The following is a 17784-nucleotide window of genomic DNA, read 5'->3' on the forward strand; positions in this document are numbered from 1 at the left end:
TAGTTTAGTGCCACAAGTTCCCTCAAGAGCCCATCTAGAGTAGCTGCCTGACTCAGTTGCCACAGCTGCTCAGGTATGTTAGTTTTTTTCAGTTCAGTGCACAATGCTGAATCTTTCTCCCTGTCATCCAGGGCTGCTGAAGCATGTCTCCTTGTCTGCCCAACAGAGAGAAACAGTTTTTTCTTCTAAGTAAGGGCACATTCTCATTGTGGCTTGTACCCAGGCTAGAACTGAGGGTTTCACTAAATGAGAGTGTCTCATTTTAAAAATTCTTATCATTCCTGAGCTGGCATCTTGCCTTTCCTTGGATCAGTGTTGGAGAACCAGCACAGAGTGACAAGGTGGTGCTGGACTTACACATCAATGGCACCTAAACCACTGAAGCACATTGTTTGACCGCATCCTGTGGTCCTTTTGCAAATTTTATCAATTCCTTGGCCCCTGTCTGTTTCAGACAGATGGGCCAGCCATTCTGCAAAAATCTGTATACAGTCTGTAGAGCCTCTGACCATGATGGAACAGCAATGGCTATAGATGGAACCCAATGGCTATAGTAGTAAGTCATACTTCTTAGCACGTGACCTAACAGTACAAAGTACTGCTGCATTAGACCATCAACAATCTTAACAGTAAATCCTCTGCATAAACCTGACAGAGGAAAAACTTGCAAAAATGTGCCACAGAAATGGCACGTATGTGCCTGTGTGTGAAGAGTGAGAAGGTGGATGTCACATGGTCTATTAAAAAATAACATCTTTATTGTTGCAAATAAGCCACAGCTTTTTATAACATCACTTGTTGCATAGCTGTTAACAAAAGGATGGAGGCCATTGGTAATAAGAAATGATGAAGCTGGTGGATTCAGCTGTGCTATATAATGATCTATTTTTAGAGTATTTTTTAATATTTTTTTCTTTAAACAAGTTAACAGGAATCTATATTTACTTGGCATCTGCCTCCACAAAAGTCCTCTTGCAAGCTCTCCCTCTCTCACAGTGTCCAGCTTTGTTTGTGTTGTTCCATTCCCTGATTTCTTCGGCACTTATGAGCTGGTGTGCAGATATTGTTAAACTACATATAAAAAAGTATCCAGTATAATATCATACAGCTTAAAATATGGAGCACAGACAAAATTAGATGTTTTTACCTGAAAAAAAAATGCTTTCAAGCACATTTCACAAATTAAGGATAGGGATTCTCAGTCCCAACCCAACCTATACTGCAGGGCTTTGACTTTTTGCATGATGCCTATGGTAACTCTAGAGTGGAGCCACCTGACTTCTTACCCGAAGTCAGGCTTTGCTCATGCCTTTCCACATACATAAAACAGCTAGAGTTGTGACATGTTCTGCCCTATGCGGAACCTGCAAAGACTAGAGAAATCCCATGCTGGGATTCCCTTTGTTATTTACAAGCATCTGTCTGGGAACTGCTGCCTTGTCCAGTAATTGTTGAGTTTGGGCACAACTGCCTCCCTTCAAGATGTGGTCTGTGATAGTGGCACAGCGCTTCTCAGTTCTCCTCAGGTTCTGGGAATCTGAAGAAACTGGCATGGAAATGAGGCTTGGCACACAGTGAGGGTTAAATGCTGCAGGTCATGCTAGTAAATCAATTAGCAAGGAGGAGGTTGAGCTGGACTGTTGCCATGTTCAGATGACCATTTGGTGGGTTAGCAACCTTTCAGGCCATAGCCTGTTGGTTCATTGAAGAACCACCCCCCAGCACTTCAGCACAACAACTAACACTTTCGTAGCACTCTCCCAGCCCAGAATTTACTCTACCAGAGGTGGAAACATATAATGGTTTAGGTTGGAAGGGATCTTAAAGATCATCTTATTCCAACCTAAAATGGAATACTTACTTTATGACCTTAAAGATCATCTAATGCCACCCACTAGATCAGGTTGCGCAAGGCCCCATGCAGCCTGGCTGTAAACACCTCCAGGGACAGGGTGTCCATAGCTTCTCTGGGCAACCTCTGCCAGTGCCTCACCACCCTCTGAGTGAAGAATTTCTTCCTTATGTGTAATCTAAATGTACCATCTTTTAATTTAAAGCTTTTAAAAGTTTTACTTCTTATCCTATCACTATGCTCCCTGGTAAACTGTCCCTTCTCAGCTTTCTTACAGGCCCCCTTTGGGTGCTGGGAGCCTGCTTTAAGGCCTCCCCAGAGCCTTCTCTTCTCCGGGCTGAACAACCCTAACTGTCCCAGACCTGGACGCAGCACTCCAAGTGAGGCCTCACAAGGTCAGAGCAGAGGGGGACAATCACCTCCCTCAGCTTGATGGCCGCTCCTCTGTTGGTGCAGCCCAGGATGTAGTTCACCTTTTGGGCTGCAAACATGCACTGCTGGCTCATGTTGAGCTTTTTATCCACCAGAACCCCCAAATCTTCTCTGCAGGGCTGCTCTCAGTGAATTCTTCTCCCAGTCTGTACTCATTTTGGGGATTGCCCTGATCTAGGTGCAGCACCTTGCACTTGGCCCTGTGGAACCTCCTGAGGTTCGCACAGGCCCACCTCTCAGGCCTGTCCAGGTCCCTCTGGATTGTATGCCCTTCCTCCATCATGTCAACCATACCACCATGCTTGGTGTCATTGGCAAAGGGAATTGATATTGCCAAAGTTAGGAGTAGATGAACCCAGAAGTCGTCAGGAGCCATCTACCAGCAGAGCAGCATCTTGCCTATGGAGTGATGGATTTCTTGGGTGTTAAAGCACATTTCTACAGAGTGTGCTCTTGTAGTCTACACCCATAGAAGAAAATGTGAAAAATGTGTTGATGTCTGAGCGGACAGGACAGGATAAATGTAGCGATACACAATAGCTTCTCTGAATATACTAACTGACACTGCCAGCAGGTACACAATGGGTTTATGAACCACTGAAAATTGCAGAAAAACTTCAATCACAAGAGAAATCTGGGGGTCATCTTGACTAACCTTTTGCTCCGAGCATGATGTTCGAAGTTAGTATCTGCAGACATGAATAATATCTCCCATTTATATGACAACATTTAATTTCTTAGGAGTCTGGAGTGTTTTATAATGCATCGCCACAAATGATTACATCCACTACCAGAAATCTCATAGGTGATTTTGAGGTGGAATGTAACAATTCCCTGCAGCATGTAGAGAAACTTCCTAAAAGCTTAACAGGTGCTAAAAAAGCACTTCATTTCTCCTCATCATAAACCTTTCATCCTCTCTCCATTGAGTGCCTCCTTATTGGTAATTACATCTAACTTGCATCACAAGCCCCTTGTTTTCCCTGAAAACAGGAGGTGGTTAGCATTCTGAAACAGGGCCGTTTTCTAAGAAAATCTCTAGGGGAAACTGCTTGTTCCCTCTAATACCAGACCCTGCTTTCTTTTATGGAACAGAAGAGAGATGGGAAGAGAAAAAAAAATCTCTACAAAAACTTTAGATGTATCCTAGTACACATGGTATTAGTATGTCTCAGCTATGGAAGAACATCAAAGGTCTCACTCTGCCCTTTAACACAGCAATGAAAAACAGTTAAACAGAATGATAATTATCTTCTCAGACCTTTTTTTTTTTTTAACTGATGGATATGCATTATCTAATTACAGGGATTGGGTGTGAATTTTCATTTAGCATACAGACTGTCATTTCAGACACAATACTCCCTGGTTTTTGCTTGCAGCAAAAATAGAAAATGCCTTTCCCTGATGTGAAAAACTCAGATCATTCTTGGTCAGTGGGCTAGTGGCCCAGACTGCCCAAGCACCAGCCCACTGCAAGGGGAAGGTACATGGGCTGCATGGATTTGGCCAAGCCATAATTTGAGCAAGATAGGGATGGCTGTCAGATAAAACCCCAGAGGAGTCTGAAAACCTCAGGGTTCAAAGGGAACAGAGACTGCATGCTGCTATATGGAAGCATGTGTTCAATAGCCACAGACTGGGAAGGCTTATCTGAGTACCTTCTGCATAGAAAAGGAAATCTGCTTCTTGGATAATTATTTAGTAAAGACAAAATCTGGGCAGTGATTGGAATGCTGCAAAAGCCAATGTTGAAATTGGATGTAGTCACGTTTTCCTTTCCTCCAAAGAGAAATACCAGACAATTTCTTTTGAGTCATTGGGCAAGCAACCAAAACGACCAAACGAGTGTTTTCTAGATATCATTATCGATAGCACATGGCTGGCGCTTCAACATGTCCGCCCCCTCCCAGGCCGCCATGCTGGGCCCCCTGAGCGTGCAGAGAGCTTGGTGCCGCTGGCACCTCCTGTGACCATGCCGAGGATCCTCCGGTGAAACGCCAAGATTGTGAAAATGGGGAAGGCCAGTCCCGTCTTGCTAGCTGGCACAGGGGCCACAGCAGAGATATGAGGAACTTCGCCTTCCAAGTACAAAATGATTGCTGGCAGTACACCGTGAACATGTCAGCTTAGGGGAATATATTAAGAAAAGGCCCATCAGTGGTTTTCTTTCTTTAAATGGTAGCCACTGAAAAGTTATGCAAACACTTCAGCTGTGGAATATATAATCTGACGTTTGGCAGGGCTCCTCTGTTGATCCAAGGGGTGAAGTATGCAGTGGATGGCTAGCAGTTGTTTCAGTGCTTATTCAAAATGATAAACTATATTAAATGTGTTTTTTTACCCCCTCTTCTGCTTTAACCAGGTCACTCCCCGTAAATAAACCCGATTCCCTTGTTTTCTAGCAATGAAACACTCTTTCAGAGGCCACAGGCTAGTGCAGAGGGAGCTGCAAGAAGGAGTCTGTGAGGGACAGGGAGAATCAGCCTGTGGCTAGAGATGAAAATGAGCCTAAACCAGAGCCAGTTATCTGAAACAGGCACCCAAGCAAACACAGTTGGTTTTAATAAAGCAATTTCCCGATCCAAGCCACCCGAGTTAAACAGCTGGTCAAAGAGGTGCTGCTAAATCAAAATCATTTCAGTTTCTGCCCATTTCTTGTCAAAATATAGATGGACAAAATCAGAGCCTGTCTGTGGAACTTGCCACTGTTTTCACAAGTTTTGGGGTACCGGTTGGAATTGATAAAGGGGTTGATTTTGCAACCCTTCTCCTTACCCTCTTCTCCTCTGCTGGCTTTCTCCCCACAGCCATCAATTTCTCCCACCCAGCCCCTCTTTGGGAAAAAAAAAAAAAAAGAAAAAAAAAAAGGGGGGGAAAAAACTCACAGGTTGTGTCTTAAGAAGTTACTCAGATTTCACTCACTGCCTGACAAGGTATAAAGGATAAATAAAGAAACCATGCTTCCCACAGAAGCCCCTACAGCACCTGATATAACACTCAGACTGTGCAGCTTCTGAGGAAATGAAACCTCGCTGACTGTGTGTATTCTTTTTATTACCCTTTGAGGTAAAAAAATAAAAGGCCTGATTAAAATAAAATATTAGTTTAAGCTTTTCAACATGTTTTCTTTCTGAGTGTATTTCTGTTGTGTGAACACTCACCTACTAGTTCATTTGAAAGAGTTAATCTCTTTGTAAATGAAATGAATTTTGAGTATGAGAAACAGCTACATGGCATGAAAAGTCTTACAGCCCTTCCTTAAATTAAAAAAGCAGAATGCACTCAAAAAAAAAAAAAAAAAAAAAAAGGAAGTTGAGATACTCAGTAAACTCAGTAAACAGGATAAATATGAATTTATTACCTATGTATCATTCTGTTGCTGCAAGATAGTCCTTACATTATTTGAAAAATTAGAGGGAATTTGAATGGAATGCTTATCCTGAGAAGGAAAATCAGGGACTGAATAAATATGTGAGGACAACACCACAAAATACTTCAATACCACTGGAAAACAACTACACAAATTGGAAATCATGGATTATTGTCATTTTCTGGTCAAAGCTACACATTTATGTTTCCTATGATTTTCTGATAGTTGCTTGCCCATATGCTTGTTATTCAGAGCATTTGAAACTACTGTGGGTTGATAATGGGTACCTCTTTGAACTGTGTCCAAAAGCCCATAACAACTCCCTTCTTGTCCTGCATGGTGTTAGCACCTACTTCAGTCATCACAGGAGCCTTGCTTTCCGTCAGCCAGGTCTATTTGTGTTTCCCTGTTTGTTTTGTTACAATACTGTTTTGTGGTTCCTCCCCAAGGCCTTCTTGAGATAAAAGGGCTAAAATGGGTGATGGAAACCTTTGGTCCCACATAACATACAAGTCTGTGCTATGTTCCCTCTTCTGATTTTTCTTTCACATCCTGGAAATGGACTCACATCCACAAGCATACCCACAGACAGAAACTTCACATCCTGCCACTAGGCTTTGAGGAATATAAAATATATTGTATCCTTGTGGTTGAAGGAACCCTGTGGAAATAAATCCAACCCAACCAGCGTATGGTGACTTTGTATGAAATATTACCCAAAGTAGTCTCGATGCTACATAGCATCTGCTGAATCAAAGAGAAATGAAGGAAGGAAGCCATCATTTAAAACACATAAAGGAATAAAAGATGTTAAGGATCAGACTGCTTTTTTTTTTTTTTTTTTTTTTTTTTTGTGAGAATGAATTATGCTCCATGTTCCTTGCAGCATTCTTTGCTCAAATACAGCAGCTATAACTAAGACATCTGCACAGCACTGGTAATACTTACTCCACAAAGGAAAAGCCATGCATAAGTCCATCAGCTTTGCTGGGGAGAAAATTGCTTTTGGTGTCCACCAACAGTGAATGGCTGGGTGATAAACAGTCATGATGAAATTTAATGTTGAAAAGAGCTTTTTGTATTAAGCACACAGGAGAAAAACAGTCCTAAGCTTACATACATATGGATAGACTCTAACTGAGCAAAAGTCTCTCAAGAAGAAATCCAGGAAGACTGGAATCACTGGAGACAACCCTTCACTAGCACCAGTTCCATGCCAAGAAATCTGGATGTGAGGATTTGTTAAAGAGAAAACGAGAAGCCAGCAGAAGAGAAAGTGTCACGTGCCATCACAGAAAGCAGAAAGATGTTTATTCCAGCAATACTACATTCAATAGAGGTTACCCATGCCCAGAAAGAAAGAAGTTTAAAAAAAAAAAAAAGTGTGATGAGGAAGATATAGGAATGTGGAGTGGCTTCTGTACGGGGACAGTGATCAGCCATCATCCCTGGCTTGGAGAGGAGGAAACAGAGCTGATATGCTGGGCATCCATCATTGCCGAATTGTGTGAGCTGCTGGCCTGCCCCAGCGGGGATGTCTGAGTGCAGGTGGGTCATGCGCTGCACAGCGTGATGTGGAAATTTGGCAGGGCGGCTGTGTGAGGTTGCTGTCATGCCCAGGCAAGACAGAGACAGAGGGGGAAGAATGCGAGCCCTCTCTTTCGAAGGGCTCGGTGTGACGGGTGCGGTGCAGAGGAGAGGAGAGTTAGAAACGTGCCACCTTGTCTGGACGAGGGCCGGGTCCCAGCAGGGAGCGCCTCGCATTCCCTTCCCTGCCTTCCCACATGCTGGCACCAGGCCTCTCGCTGGTGCCGGATGGTGTTTAGCATGGTGGGTGGCTTCTCAGCCCATGCCGTCTTGTGTTTGGGGTGGGAAAGAAAGGCCAGACCCCCTGCTTGCCTGCCGGCACGGTAGGCAGGAGAGTGACTCAGCTGGGACGTTCTGCCCTCCTTGTGCTCTGGCCTTTGCAATGCCAAGCGCTGTCCTGTGAAACAAGGGCAGGTCAGAATCCTGTCACGGTCTGGAGGTTTATCAGAAGTGTATCAGAAGTAACACAGCCGCTGGAAAGCGGTCTGGAGTGCCCACGAGAAAAGTTTTATTGTGCTTCTTTCTTCCAGCTGGGCTGGAGTTGCTGTAAGAACGTTTTCTTTCTCTCCCTCCCTTTCGACATCTGACAACTCAACTTCTGCCTGGAGCCTGGAAGCCTAGAGGTTGGTAAAAAGTAATCAAGAAGTAATTACCCTTTCAGAAATAATTCAGTTCAGGTTTGGATACAATTTTGGATGAAGGCTTGAGGGCAATGGAGAATTTTTATTGTATTGGAGTCTTTTGGCTTCGCCTTTGGCAGCATAAGCTAGGCTGTGTTTTAGCTTGCTCATTAGGGCAGAATAAACTGGCTAAGAGGAGTGCATGTGAGCGTGTATTTGTAACAAAGTTACATTAAATTCAGTGTTCTTTAACTGTCCTCTCTCCTGTCTTTAAAGAGAACAGTTTGAGTTTTCAAGTCCTTGCTACTTTCCATGAACCCTTCATTTTTAATGAAAACATTTCCCTCTTCGATTCTCAGGTTTCATCGAGCAGCTATTTTCTGTTGCGGAGATGGAGAGCTGGGGTCAGTGCTTACCCAGCCAGACCGAGGCCTGGCTCGCATCACCGCCCTCTGACGCCAACCACCAGCCTGCTTCTGTGGGACCAGATGTGGCAAGTGGGCTCCTCTGGCTGCCCATCCCAGCAGATAATAGTGTTAAATGAAGCTTTGGAGGCTGAGTCCCTTCTGTAACAGCTCTGATACACATAAAATAGCTGCCTAGCCTCCACTGCGTGGGCCTTCCATGTCTCCGCTCCCTTCTGCAGCTCTAGGGGACTCTCCTGCTCACACATGCTGGGTAGGAGCTATTGGAGGGCCCTGTGACCCCACACAGCACACCGGTGTCCTCACCAGCAACCAGGGCTGGGCTGCGCTGCAGGAGGCCAGGCTGGACGTGGGGCTCCAGGGAAACACGGTTCAGACAGTAGCTGTATTATAGTTCAGTCCCTAGCTTGTCCCAGGGAATAAATTGTCCTTCACTCTGGGCTTGAGGGTAAACCCACAGCTGAGTCCTCAGCGAACCCAGAGTGCAGAGATAAAGCAAACCAGATGTGTGATTTCCTGAGTCTCTGGCATGAACCTCACATGCAGAGGGGCTGCTCCTGGAGGCAGCTATTGCTGTTATACCACTGTTGAAAACAACCATGTTCTCATCTCAATACAGCCCAAATCCTGTTGCAGCACACCATGCACCATGTAACGCAAGGAAGACAAGACAAGAGATGCCTTCCCTGCTGCAACCTGGCCCAGCTGGACAAGACACTGTAAAGAGTGCCATGGGGTGCTGTAAATCCTTTGCAGCCAGTCTGCCACTTCCTTCAGGCCCAAGCTGTGCCATCCTGCAGCAGGACAGCTTGTGGCAGGAGTATGCTTGCTTCATGAAGATGTCAGCCACGCAGCTAGTGGCTGGAGTGAACGAAGTGTCATGCCCATCAGATACCTTTGAATTGGATGTGAGTTTTTTTCACAGCCTCTCTTTACTTCTTAATTAGATCGTAAGCTTGGTGATCAGCCCTCCAGCCTGAGCCTGCACAGCTCCCAGAAGGACTTTGGTCCAGAACTGGTGAACTTCCTTTGAGGCATAGGGCAGTGTTTTCTCAGAGAGCCTACTTCCATGTACGACAGACACCCATATGTGAAGCAGTCCCAGCACCACCCTTTCCTCCTCCTTATGGCTTTGGAGCAGAGTAAGCTGGCTGCAGACCAGCAAAGCAAGTAAGAATATGCTTAATTTTAAGCACGTGACTAACTTTAGTGGAGCTGATGATGGGTCTGCTCCTGGGTATACTTAGATGGGGATTCATATCCTAATATCTGACAGCATGGGTGCTCAGCATGTTGTTTCTGCAGGGCTCTGGAGCCATCCTGGTCAGCCTGGTGCTTGCAGCCTGCGTGCAGAGTAGGCTGGAGCGCTGTGCCAGAGGCTGGCCACAGGGTTCCAACAGTGGCACTGCTCCCTAGCCCCCAGTGGCATATTCCCACCTGCCTCAGTGCAAGAGGAACTGGGAACATCGTGGGCCCAGGATGTACGCGATAAACATCTTCATACTTCTCTGCCTTTCTCCTTCACCCTCCTTTTGTTCTACATAGCTTTGCTGGGGCCCTGGGTCTGGGCTGGGCTCTTAGCTCCCTTACAGATCAGAACTAACAGCACATAAATCAGTGATGCTACCCTGGCTTTACATCAGAAGGGAAGAAAACATCCCTTTCCCTGCAGCTTGCATGGCTGCCCATCTTCTCCCTGCTGCCTGGACGGGCAAGTGTGATGGGCAAAACTCTGGGGACCATCTCACTGCATAGTGCCACCTGCTCCGTAGCCCTTTTTTGTTCCCCATTGCATGGAGTGGACTGCAAAAGCCCTAACACTTCCCAACCCCTTGGCATGGCTGAGGCCCCATTCCTACTAGCGGAGCCTGGCCTCCAGGGCTCAGCTTGTAGTAACGATCCTGCAGATTCTGCCTTCCTGTTGTTTGCGTGCAGTCAGTTCACAGTGCTTTGCAATCTAGCATGCAATCATTTTAATGGCTAAACCCAGGCTGTTTGAGTTTCACACGCCAAGCAGCTTCAAGGCAAAAGAGCTGACGTGTTCCAATTCGTCCCTGCAAGCTTTAGCTTTCCTCCACGTGTTTCACCAGGCCTCACGAGCAGCTAGCGGTGGGGACCTGGGTCCCACTGCTGCCTGTCTACATAGTTAGGCAGCTTGCAGCCTTTCCTCAGGCCAGACCCACGCTGAAAGCAAAGGATTAAATCCTCAGGGCTTGTTCTTGGAGATTTTAATTTTGCTTCCCTCATTCCTCTTTGGACAAAGATCCATTATACTGAAAGAGATTTTTTCAAAGTGCAGCTATAGTCAACAGAAGTTCAACGTGAATAAAGACCTTTGCTTTAAAGACAAGCCAAAGATAGTTAAATATGCTTTGCACTGAGTACAAACTCTTCATCATATTGGGAAGTTTCCAGCTCTGCTAGCAATGGGATCCACAAAAGAGCAAAGATAGGCAGGTAGACAATTTTAAAAAAGAAGGCATAATTCCCTTGGCACTCCCCCAGTTATTTGAAGATACCATCTTGGGTCTGGTTGAAGTATCAACTAAACAGAGAAATACACCATGGCTTACTTGTTTGATTTGGGTTTAACCCAGTGGTCCTGTATGTCATTCATCATGCAGTTCCAAATGGCCATTACCAAAATTCATGTGTGCATTTCATGAGCTTGCAGTTAATGAGATGTATGTGCTGCTACAGTGTGGTGCAAATCCACAATGAACCCACTTGTGAGCAAGTGTCCTGGGCTCCTTGTGCTCTGGTTGTTTGTAATAACCTCATTTCAGAGGCTCAGAAGTTGAGTTCTTACTTTTTTTTTTTTTTTTCTTTTAATGCCAGAATTTCAACTTTTAACTTGGAATGAAGCAGACATGTGGAGTTTTTTATTCCAAGCTGTGTTTGTGGGCTACCATTATGGTACTTACAGTGTGGACTTAAAGTAAAATAATTCATTGTGACATTATACTCCCTTTAGAGATGACATTTTGCTGCCCTTATTTCCTTGGCTTTCTGGAGCTGTTCTGACTATAGAACCTACTTCCTTATTGTGAACAGTGACCTTGATTCTTTATTAATAGTTGGTTTGCATTAACTACAGCCCAGTTAAAAAAAAAAAAAAGTAATCATGAATAATTTTGCATATCTTGAAATTTTCTTGTATTTCAGCATGACTGATCCACCACCTGAGACTTCTTATCAAAAGCAAGTGGTTTTTGACTGCCATCCATCACCGATACTTCTCTTTTTAATATATTCACTAGATGAGATGAATAAAAAGGCCAGGTAACTGATCAGCAAAACAAACATTATCTACATGGAACAGAAAAAAATAAAAATCTGTTCTTGATGAGTATTAGCAAAATAATCATCAATGAAAGAAGATATTTCACAGTAGCCAGCTTGGACATTCCATGAATCACTGAGTTTTAGCCTGGAAAATCTGAAAGAAGACAGATTTGGCATCTATGATTTCTGAGTCTTTAGCTACTGCTCATTTCTTTGGGCTGTGATATAAACAACAAAACTCCCTGATGGCATATTATTGTATAGACGTTTAACCAGAGATGATATTTGGTCAGCTACCCGTAATATTTAACAGAATGATATTCAGTAGACATGCTTAATTAATATTAGCATCTATTAGAAAACGAAGCATCATGTAAAGATAGATTAGCAGCACTGCAGAAGGGAACAGAATAACCACACTTTGTAGGAAAATCCATTCAGTACTTGCTTAAATCCCTGTCTTTTAAAGGTCCCCTATGTTTAAAGCTAAGGGCTTGTTTGAATTACTTTTGAATATGAGCAAAATGGTGAATTCTGTAGAACAATTTATTTTGGACTTTAGCTACCCCCTTCTTATTACCTTCTCTTCAGAAACTAAAGAAAACTGTAAATACTCACTGGCTGGGTAATGCTGTTACAGATTTAAAATTAGCCAGTGACTACAAGTGATCAAATTGCTGCTTGCCTGGTTTTAGCCCACCCTAGTTGTGAAGATAAACTTGTTAGTTTAGACAATGGATGTGGCTGAAACTCCAGGGTTTTGTCCCCCGTGAGTAGTGAAAAGTGAGCACCTGGGAAGGGGATGGTTTGCTTGGCAAGCCACATAGCCCCAGTGGTCACACTGGGGGCTTTTGGGGGATGCAGTGGGGCAAAACAGAAAGCTGTGACCATGGGGAGAGTTTATCCATTGGATCCACTGGCAGTAGTGTAAGCAGCTGCAGAGAGGAAGAGAAGGAAGACAGTACCTGGGAAGAGAGAAGGGGGATTGCAGAGGATTTTGTTGTTAGTTGTGAGTTTTCTCTGACATAAAAACACCCCCTTCAGCCTGCCCTTTATACATCAAGAATTGGATGAGGAACATCTCAAAGACCAGAGCAAACAGTCATTGCCAGAAGCATTTTCCCTGAGGGGCAAAACCCTGGGGCCTGCCATGTCTCACTTCAGAGCCATGGCTTGGAGGGAACCAGGCACAGCATTGCTTGTGGGGCTGTGGAAGACCTTCAGGCAGTTACCCAACATGGGGCTCAGACCAGAGTAAGATAACAGACAGGAGAAAATGACCACAATTCACCTTACCTTACCCGTGACAGCCATTGTGTGTCTGAACTTCATCAGTGGTAGATAGGAGGTGAAACACAACTTGCTTGACTCTGATTCTTTTGAGTGTTTTGCTAAACTAGTTTAAATTACCTCCCTTTTGCTGTGGGCTATAAGAGGGATGTATTGCCGGCTTTAAAATTAACGAAGTGCTCAGACACATCTCCCTGACTTTTATATTAACCACTTAAGAAGAAAACCTAGGAGTCTAGTCAACTGTTAATGCTTCTAGATAACATCTGATACTGATCACGATCAGGTACAAAATGCTAAACCATTTAGACCACTGTCTGATCTGGGTTTGATAATTTTTGCTTTGCTTAAAACAAAGAATTCCAGATAAACCTTTTCTAAGTGTTTCTATATTATGGTAGTTGAATTGTTCATGGAAAAAAAAATTAGGTAGTGATCCTTCTGTTTAGTATTCTTACTATTGCCCAGCAATGAGCAGTGGTGGATTGCTACTTCATTGCTTAAGTTCATATGTCAAGCCAGGGCTGGACTTATCAATTCGCATATGGCAAAGACATCAGCCTATAGCAGCTGGAAGTAGGCATGCTAAAGCACAGTTTACTGAAGTGTCTTTCAGCTTGCAAGTTTGCTAAATGAACATGCAAGCTCTTACTTTGTAAAGAGCTCTCTGTGGGTGTATCTGTGTGCTGTTGTACTTCAGCAGGAGTCTTTGCTTAGATCTCTTTTGGAAGATTTTTTTTTTTTTTTCAGAAATGCTGGCCTTGTAAATTGCACAAGATTCACATCTTGATGCAAAACTTCTCATGTTCCATCCCTTTTACAAGAGCCATTTGCCCAGTTCCTGCTGTCTCTAATGTCATGGTCACTCTTACTCACTAATATGCACTAAAACACATCAACAGGATGAACCATGCAAGAAGGAAGGAATTTGAACCTAGTTCATCTTGAACATAGCTAACAAAATCTGTGGACTAAAGCTAAATTCATCAGCTTCTTCCCTGTGTGACATCATATATAAATTGTTCTTCCAGCTGCACAATGACAAACATTTGACAAAATGATGTGTCTGAAAAAAACTTGGTGTGATTTTGCAAATGCATTTACTGGCAGGCTTTTTTCAACCTGCTTTAGCAGCAAACAAAAACAGAATAAATGTCTCTAGATTTGGGCCAATATTCACTATTGGAATCTTCCTTCAGGTCATGAAGTGTTTGGTTATGACAGATATGTACAGCTTGAAAATATTCTTCATCTTCAAGCCATTTTGTGGTACCTTTTCTGCACGTTGCCATTGCCTGCAAAGCCTAATGAGCCATAATTTTCTTGAACTGCAGCATGCTGCCTAAGGTCTGGTATTTCTATCTCTCTCTCTTTCCCTCATTTTGGCTCCTTCTTTGATGGTTTCACTTTAGTCAGATTAGCAAAAAAGATAAAGCTGCATTTCTACTAATAAGTCTCCTGGAGTTCCAGCCAATTGGCTGAAGGGCTGAGGATGTTGAAAATACATATCCAATTATGATCTGGCTGAGGTCCCCATTTGGCTAATGTATCAAATGTCAGTTCCAACTGAAAAAAGCACACCCTGTCACTAATGTTGTTTTATACATAGCACAAAGTGTACTCTTGAGAAACAGCCTCATCTTCTGATACACTGAAAAGCTTTGTCAAAAAGCAGGGAAGCATAATCTATCCAAAATGTAAACCTAGACATACAGGAAAAAAATTATGCAAGATTCTTCACCAAACTAAGCAATATAGAGACCAGTATATTAAAAAAACATTATTATTTCCATGCCATGGATTTTTCAAGATACGCAGCTGCATGCGCCCAAATATCACAGATTAGCATCAAAGTCAACATCTAGAACTGTTTTCTAATTGCAGAAAAACCACTAACGGCATACATGTGTTTTATGCAGCAGGGAACAAGGCAAGAGTTCAAGAATATAAAACTATGAACTTGGGGAACTGTGGTTAAGGTAAGGAAGCTGTCCAGGGACTATGTATTATTTTACTCCTCCACTCCCAAGCCTTTCTGTTCCAAGCTGGGCTGCTGCACTGAATGCTGAAGAATCAAAGTCTTGTTCTCTCCCTTCAGATCCCGTGGCTGTTTGTTTTACTATTGCTTTTCCCCCTTTCTACCGAAATATTTCTATAGTGTAGTGGAGTTTTGTGTAGAAGAGAGTCAATATTATTGTTTAGTTTTCCAAGATGAAAGACTGCTGGATAGAAAAGATCCTCCCCTTGATTTGTGGGTTGTACTGCCCATGCTTAGTAAACGTTTATTTATTTTTTCTTGCCTTGGAAAGAAGACAAGTGCTGTGGTTATAAAAGGTTCTCTTTCCTTTGGTTCCTGGCAAAAAAAAAAAAAAAAAAAAAAAAAGATAAAACAACCATAAGCTGAGGCAGAAGAAACAAGAATATGTGAATGTGTTCCAATATTTTAGTCCCAAATCAGTCAGCTATAAATAAGTGCATTAAATCTTCAGAGAACTGGGTTCAGGAATCATTTGTATATCTCATAATCATAGTTTGCTTTTGCAAACACCAGATCTCATGTACTTCTCTGTTCAATATTCGCTAATACTTGAGAACATAAAATACTTGCATTTTCCCCTTATACCAAGATGCTCTTACAAAAATTATAGCATATTAAAAGAAGAGTGCCACCACTTCAAAAAAAAAAAAATTTGGCCCTAGTAATTCCTATGCATAAATTCATTCAAAAGACAAAAATAATATTGATCTAGGCTGAGCAATGGCAATATCTTCCTCACCCTCAAGAGCACATGCTAATCACTTAAATCCAAATAGTCTGTCACCCCTAAAATGGTATTTAGGATGGGTGTCTAACATTTCTTGTAGACTTGAGTCTCGCATGGATTTCATAGAATCATAGAATGGCTTGGAAGGGACTGGGATCACCCAGTTCCAACCCCCTGCCATAAGCAGGGATACCTCTCTCCGGACCAGGTTGTGAAAAGCCCCATCCAGTCTGGCTTTGAGCACTTCCAGGGATGGGGCATGCATGTGTATAAAACCAGCTGTGGATAATACGCAACCCTTGAAACATCCTGGCTTATGAAAACCGTGCTGTAGTGACCCTCAGACAGCTGATGGGACATGGGAGGAAGACATGGGGCTGGCTGAGGTGGGCACTACTAAGAGGACCTGGGGAGAAGGAGTGGGCTCCAGGCCCACAGGCAGAAGGACTCTGAGGGAGAGCAGGTACTGGGATTTTATCTCGTGCTGTATCCCAGGTGTGCACTTGCACTGCTGATGAATCCTGGGAGCTTTTTTCCATTCTGTTAGATATCCTGCAGATAATCTCCAGGGTGTATGCATGGAAATCCCAGAACCTGCTGCCACCCCTTACCGCTGAGCTGGAGGTAGCAAACATCACACAGGAGGTGAAGCCTCTTAAGGGTATTTCAGATTCACCTCTACTAACATACTCTGACCCCTGCTGCCATGTATTTTTAAAGCCATTGGCGATTATTTCAGTACGAGAGGTTAGGCCTGGCAAGCACAGAGTTCTGTCATTCTAGAATAGTTTGAGGAGAGCTTAGCTAGCTGATTATCATTTCAATTTGTCTTTCTAAAACTAGGCCACTAGGGCCTGGCAAATGGCCTGGAAAGTCCATATAGACCATGTGCTGTCAACCCAGTTTTACAGATCTCATTTTGGTCTGGCAGGTTTCAAGCTGCCCAGGGAGAAATTTGGCCAGTAGCTTGTTAGTGCAGAGGACATTTTCCAAGTGGGAATGAAGCCAAGTTGTTGTGAACTTTACTAATGGGGGACGGAGCACGGAGGCTGTAGGTTGGAGCTGCTTTTCCAAAGACTAAACCAAACTCCTGAGCACGCGAAATGGAAAATATTGCAGCAGATGTTATGAGATCTAGAAACAAGCTCTCGGTCAGGCTAGAGGTTTGTTGGTGATCCTTGCGTTTTCCACCTTTCTTTGCTCCAGTTTCTCAGAGATTTGGCCTCGCAGGGCCTCTGAAAGCCCCGAGTGGTTGGAGGGAACTTGGATAGTTGCTTAACATTTTGGCAGCTGGTGGCCAGCCTTGCTCAGCAGCAATGAGAACCAGCAGTGGTGGTGGTGGTGGAACCACCAGCTAGCAGTCATTGAATAAGGGCCTGACTCATGGACCTCCACAGCCATGTCCTTGGTGAGCTGCAGCCTGCCCCACAAGGTTGGGAGCCATCCCAAAGGGAGCTGGCCTGAAAGATCCCTCAGCAGGACCTTGACTCGTCTCTGCACTTCTGCAAACAAGTATTTTCTTGTCCTCATGGTAATAACACACTGTACTCCCTAAATTTTCCAGTGCACTCCTATAAATTTACAAGGAATATATTTGTTTTTCTTTGAGAATTAAATGAAAAATGCATAGTCACTGAAGGAAGTGCCTTCTGATCACTGAGGCATATTTTAGTCTCCAAGACCAGAGCTGTACACATCCATGCAGGAATTGTGTGAGAAATCCTGAGGTCTGAGGACTAAGAGATAGGCAGGAGCTATGCTTGAAAGCTGTCAGTGGAGACAGTGTATGTAATACATGAGCCTACACACACAGTGACTGAAATATCTCTGAAAAGAAAAAATAACTCAATGCCGAGGTAAGAGAAGAACAATCCATCCCTTCTCCCTCCCCTTCCGCCCCCCCAGCTTCTCAGAGTCTAGGATGACACTGATTTGAAGTTTGAATTAATTCACAATCTGTCAATAAATTCTTGACAACTGTGTTCTAGGGGAGCCCAGAAAAGGAATCTGAACTCTCAGTACTAAAAAGGGAAGAAAAGAAAAGAAAAGCAGGTATACAATTCTCATCTCTTGGGCTGCAAGTTAAATGTTGGGTACATCTCAGAGCCCATTAGGCCTGATTTATGTAACAAACAAACTAGTTAAAGCACGGACCTTG

General features: G+C 43.6%; 1 long non-coding RNA gene across 1 annotated transcript; it reads left to right on the top strand.

The window, feature by feature from the left end:
* Positions 1-967: 967 nt before the first annotated feature.
* LOC308185342 lies at positions 968-9062 on the top strand. Its single transcript, XR_013943312.1, has 3 exons — positions 968-7202; positions 7772-7864; positions 8221-9062. It is a non-coding gene; the product is annotated as an uncharacterized lncRNA (long non-coding RNA).
* The last annotated feature ends 8722 nt before the right edge of the window (positions 9063-17784 follow it).

Source organism: Anser brachyrhynchus (genome assembly GCF_964034855.1).
Source record: "Anser brachyrhynchus genome assembly, chromosome: Z".
In the NCBI taxonomy this organism is placed as follows: domain Eukaryota; kingdom Metazoa; phylum Chordata; class Aves; order Anseriformes; family Anatidae; genus Anser; species Anser brachyrhynchus.